Source organism: Mus caroli, unplaced genomic scaffold (genome assembly GCF_978045245.1).
Source record: "Mus caroli unplaced genomic scaffold, Mus_caroli_1 scaffold_15, whole genome shotgun sequence".
NCBI lineage: Eukaryota > Metazoa > Chordata > Mammalia > Rodentia > Muridae > Mus > Mus caroli.
The window spans coordinates 72065804-72071803 of NW_028227270.1; positions in this window are offsets into that span (position 1 = coordinate 72065804).

The window sequence follows — 6000 nt, forward strand, 5'->3', positions numbered from 1 at the left end:
CTCAGGTGCTAGATGAATGGGTTCTTATCAGGATAAAGGAAGTTGATCTTGTAATCTAACTAAGGCTTGACATTACACAGCTGATGGGGGGTGGGGGTGTTGAACTACCCAGACAAGGACAGAGAAGGAGAAGCCCTGCCAATGAAAGGAGTCCTCCATATTGTGCTGAGCCCCAGAAGGCCGTCCCGTTAATGGTAAACTTCAACCTTAATTAGCAGAGTTTTCCTATAACACATGACCTTGTTCTCTGGCCTCCACACACATGCATACATGTGTATGTGCACCCTCTGAGTTGCCTTGACAGGAAAACATGCTGTGGAAATAATTTACACAGCCCATCCCTGCCCCCAGGAGTGGGTCTGTCTGAGACAGCTCCTAGGGTTTTGAACATCAAAACATGGCAAAGCTGGGTCTGGGTGATTTTAGTCTCTAGTTGCAGTTCAATGTGTCTCCAGCTGAGCATGGGAGATGTTCCCAACACCTAAATGTTGTCATCACTAGAGGTCATCTCAAGATCTCACATCTATCATGACCAAGTACTCAGCCCTTGAGATTTAAAGTATGCCTTGGAGATCTAGCTCATTCTCTAGGACTCAGGAAAAGCTAGATTTACAGAGCTTCACATTTCCTCTAGATCCTCAGCAGCCGAGGATATGAGAGTCTACATCTGTTTCAGGCATATGGGTAACTTGGTGTCTTAGGGTTTCTGCTGTGAACAGACACCATGACCAAAGTTACTCTTATAACGACAACATTTAACTGGGGCTGGTTTACAGGTTCAGAGGTTCAGTCCATCCTCATCAAGGTAGGGACATGGCCACATCTAGGCAGGCATGATGCATGAGGAGCTGAGAGTTCTACATCTTCATCTGAAAGCTGCTAGGAGAAGACTGACTTCCAGGCAGCTAGGACTAGGGTCTTAAAGCCCACACCCACAATGACACACTTCCTCCAACAACCACACCTCCTAATAAAGCCACTCCCTGGGCTAAGCATATACAAACCACACTTGGTGTCCCAGACTAGGAGTCCAGCCTTGACTTACAGGAAACAAAGGCAAATGGTGCCTTAATCATTCAGGGATGCCATGGGAAATACCACAGACTAGTTATCTCGCCTGTGAACTACTCACAGGGACTGGGGCATCCAAGACCAAGTACCTACAGACACAGTGGGTTAAATTGTAGCACTTCTCTCTTGATCTACAGAGATGGAGCACATGCAGTCCCTCCCCACAGAATCATAGACTACATGGAACCATGAATAGAGGTTACCCATCAGACCAGCTGCATAAGGATCTGTTGGCCAGACAAGGTGCCGAGGGCTACAGAAGTCATTTTAGAACTCAAGGCTGTGAGACCATAGGAAAAGGGGATCAGAGAACAGACAAGATCAGAATCAAATAGCAAATAGACTTAGACCTAACCATAGTGATGGCTACATTTTATAATGGTATATAAATGGTCTGATCTGTTTAAAGAAATTATCAGGTTAGAGTTAATAAACAGCAAGATTCAAATATTTGTTTATAAAAATATTTAAGAAAGACACAGGCCAAGGTAAAAGGTGGACATGGCCATATCATCCCAATGAAAAGGAGTGGAAGTAGCTCTAATAATGGACTTTAAAGGCACACCAAAATAAAAGGTGGTCACAGGTATACCATGCTAACACTAACCATAAGGAGGTATGGGTGGGTAGCATAACATCAACACATTTTTCATGGTAACACTTATTGCCAATTAAGAACCATTTTACAATGACAAAGGGGTCAGCCCACCAAGTTCCAACTGTTGGTGTGGACAAAAGACAACACTCTGAAATATGTGAGCAAAACTGACAAACTGCAGAGAGAAATCCATGAAAGTCCTTTTAGTATTCGTCTTAGTCATGAACATGACAAGAAGATGGCAGCCACTACCATCAAGACTCTGGCCCGGTGTCTGATGCTGGCTGACAACCTTTATTTTACCTTCCCCTTACTTCCTCTTGCACTGTCTGGGAAGTCTGAGAGGATGGCATGGCTGTTTTTTACATTGGTAGTAGCAAAAACATCACATCAAACTCTGAAGACCCCCCACCTCCATGTCTTCAACCTGCCCTGCTCTGACCACCCCAAAAGCCCTGGCCAGTCATTTCTCCCTGTTCTGTCCATTTTGGACCTACTTAGAAGGCCATCCTGTGTCTGGGGAATGACCAGCAGTCACTGAGACTATAAAAGACTTGAGCTCAACTACTGATCTTAAATACAAAGGCCTTGTAGGTACTTCTAGAATGTTCCATCTGCAGACACATTACCACTTCCCCTTCCTTCCTTTTGTCCCGCCTTTCCTTCCTCGCTCCCTCTAGTCTCTTCTACTTTTTTGGTTGTTGTTAGAGATTGAAGCCAGAGCCTCACCCAGTAGCAAGTGCTCAGTCACAGACGCATACTCCCATCCAGGCACGGGGGTTTTTTTATGTTCACATGACATAGGTATGAAGAGAACCATATTCTGGGGTTAAGAGCAAATAACCTATTAAATAGTTAAAGAGGGTTCATGTCACACAAACAAATGTTTTCTGACCAATAAAAACTACGTTTGAAAACAATAATAATGGATCATTAGAAAATACCCAATTATTTGGGAATGAGACAACATATACTTCCAAATAGTCTATACACTGAAAAAAAAATCAAAAGTGAAAATAGAAACAGAAATGTTCATAAAAATTAGAACAAGCTATGCTGCTTATAAGGGCTATAATCCCAATTACTCTAGAGCAGTGGTCCTCGACCTTCCTTATGCTGCAATCCATTAATACAGTTCCTTATGTTGTGGTGACCCCCAACCATAAAATTACTTCCTTGCTACCTTATAACTGTAATTTTGCTACTGTTATTAATTTTAATGTAAATATCTGATATACAGGATATCTGTTACACAACCCTCAGAGGGGTCACAACCCCCAGGGTGAGAACCACTGCTCTAGAGGCTGAGGCAGGATGCCTGCTTATGCCATTCAGTAAGACTTTGTCTTAAAATTAAGTGAGTGTGGGGGTAGGAATCAAGGCTGTCCATGGACGTTCAAAGCACTACATGGAATATTAAGAACAATTCTGCCAATCGTTTGGAAGTTAGGAGAAATGAATTGCCCACAGCAGTTGACTATGATTTGCCTCATGCTCTAGCAAGGGTATGGTTTTGCTAGCCGCAGATGGTTTCTGCAATTTGGACATCTGGAATTCCGGGGACGTTTCAGAAGATATATATAAGTGCTAGGGCCCTGAGAGGTGGGATGGGGTGTTGTTGTTGTTGGTCTCGGTTTGTTACGTACTTGTGCACAAACAAGAAACAGGAAGAAATTAGATATCCTGAAGATGAAAATCAGACTTGCCTCAAGGAACTCAGTGCCCCCAATCAGCAGTAAGCAGTCTAACAATCGCGATTCCCCCTTTCCAACCCCTGACTTTACTCAGGGATCTCTTTCCTCTCCTCTCTATTCTTTTTTCTCTCTTGTCTAGTGTTAGGGGTTGAAAGGGTGAAAGAAAAAGTAGATAGAAGGTTGGAAGAAAGAAGAACCCACAAAATAGCAAAAAACCATTTCAGGAATGAAATAAGAAGCACTTTAAATTGTCCTGGGACCTCCACATATATGTTGTGACGCTTGCCTGCCTAAGCCTGCACATACACACATGCCCATATATACCCAAACACATGCACACTAATAATAATGCAAAATGAAATATTAAAATGAAAGTGTTATACTCAAAAGTCAGTGTTAACATGCTGTGGGAGTGGTTACTGCAGAGGCTTATAACTGATCAGAATGCTGAGACGCTGGGAATGGACGACGATTGATTATACACAATGCTAACGACACACAGTGGACTTAAAGATCTGAGAAGACATAAAGGTAGGAAGGAAGCATGTTGGGAAGAGTAGGATTCCAAAGGCCAAAGTGGGGGTGATGAGCATGAATATGATCAAAATACATTGTGTGTGTGTGTGTAAAACTGGAATCATCAAAAAAAAAAAAATAAGCTAAACCATTTTGTTAGAAACCAGAGTTAAGCTGGGAATGGTGGCACACAGCTTTATCCCAGCACCTGGGAGACAGAGACATGCAGATCTCTGAGTGGGAGACCAGCCTGCTCTACAGAGCAAGTTCCAGGACAGACAGTCAAGATTACACAGAGAAACCCTGTCTCAAAACAAACAAACAAACAAACAAAACAAAACAAAACAAGAAAGCAAACAAAAAAGGAAAAAGAAGAAAAGAAATGAGAGAGACGGAGAAGGAAAGCCACAGACTGATGACAGCTGTCCTGTGTTTAGAATAATGAATTCTAACAACATTGTGATCACGACAACTCAGGTCCAGGCAGATGATGGAGGAACAATGAAGTGAAAGTTTCTGGTTTCTTTGCAAAGTCAGTTATGTTAAAGGATGTTTTTCTGAAGTGAATACAGGTGAAAGGATGTTTTGCTGAAGGAGACACAGGTGAAAGGATGTTTTGCTGAAGCAGGCATAAGAAAGGATGTGTGATGAAGGACTCTTCCCTAATGACACACATGTATTGGTTTGCCTTACATTGCATTGCTGAGCTCTGTTTGTTGTGACTTCATAGAAAGAAACATGCCAAAAAATTTCTGGTGGTGTTCTGGCGGCTTCTTGCCGATTCCTTGGACCCCAGCCAATTGGCAGAGTGATGTCAGCTGATAACAGGCTCACAAGGAGTTTTGATAAGATAGACTCACGTGGTGAGGCAAGACCCATGGGAGGACACATGCTGTTTGGAGGGAGTATAAATAGGATAGTGATGGGGGAGGGGTTGCATAGCTAGCTTTGCAATGTTTCTTGATCTTGCATCTTTGCTGATCTTCTCTTTGTTGAGAGAGGCCTAGCAAGGAACTGCTCCTGGCATCCCTAGCGGTCCTGGTTACTCCTGCTGACTCGTGGATTCGGCTGAGGCCTGGCTGTTTCTTTCGTCAACAATGCTGGTTCGTGTTTGCTCTCCTCACACTACTGAGCTGGACTGCAGGTATATCTGTGAAGTGTTTGAGAGTGGATGAAGCTGTCGCTGCTGAATCCTGTGAACTGAACCCATATTAAAAGTACATTTTTGAAAAAAAAAAATCAAAGCCTACAAAACCAAGCAATAACCAGCTTTCAATTACTATCGAGAAAACCCTGGGAAACTCAGCTTATTAGCTGAGGAGGAAGAGGCATATTTGTGGCTCATAGTTCTACGTATTTCATTCATAACAGGGTATCTAGGCTTTGGGACTTTGACAAGGCAGACAGGAGCACATGGAGAAGCAGAATATCTTACCTTGGCTGTGTGGAAGAGCCAAGTCCCAGAGTCTCCTTCAGGGTATACCCCATTGACCTCAATCTCCCATTGAGACTGACCCAGTGGGTATCATGCTTACCATTCAAGCATGAGCACCTGATTTTATCCCCAGTACCTGTCTTTAAAGGAAAAAAAAAAAATCCTTGGCATAACATGGACTTGTAATTCCAGCACTGGAGAGGCAGAGACAGGAGGATACTTGGGAATTAGTCAGTCTAGTAGAATTGATGAATTCTAGGTTCAGTGAGAGACCTTCTCTCAAAAACTAAGGTGCAAAACAACTGAAGTAGACACCCCAAGTTGACCACTGGTCTACACACACACACACACACACACACACACACACACACGGACATACTTCTACTAGGCCCCACCTCCTAAGGGCTCTATTATCTCCCAGAAGTGCCTTTAGGGGTAGCAGTTACTTTTGTTGTGGTTTAATACTAAACAAAAGCTACATAAGTAGGGGGGGCGTGATTATTTAAGAGGCAGGTTCATGGCAGGAAGAGCATGGTGACTAAAGCAGCTTGGTCTATGGCAGGGGCACTATGTCAGGATGGCTTGCTCACATCATGGCAGATAAGACTCAGAGATCTGGGGTGGATCCATGAGTAGATATCACCTTTGTGGTCACCTCTAGTGACACTCTCCCCCCCACCTTGAAC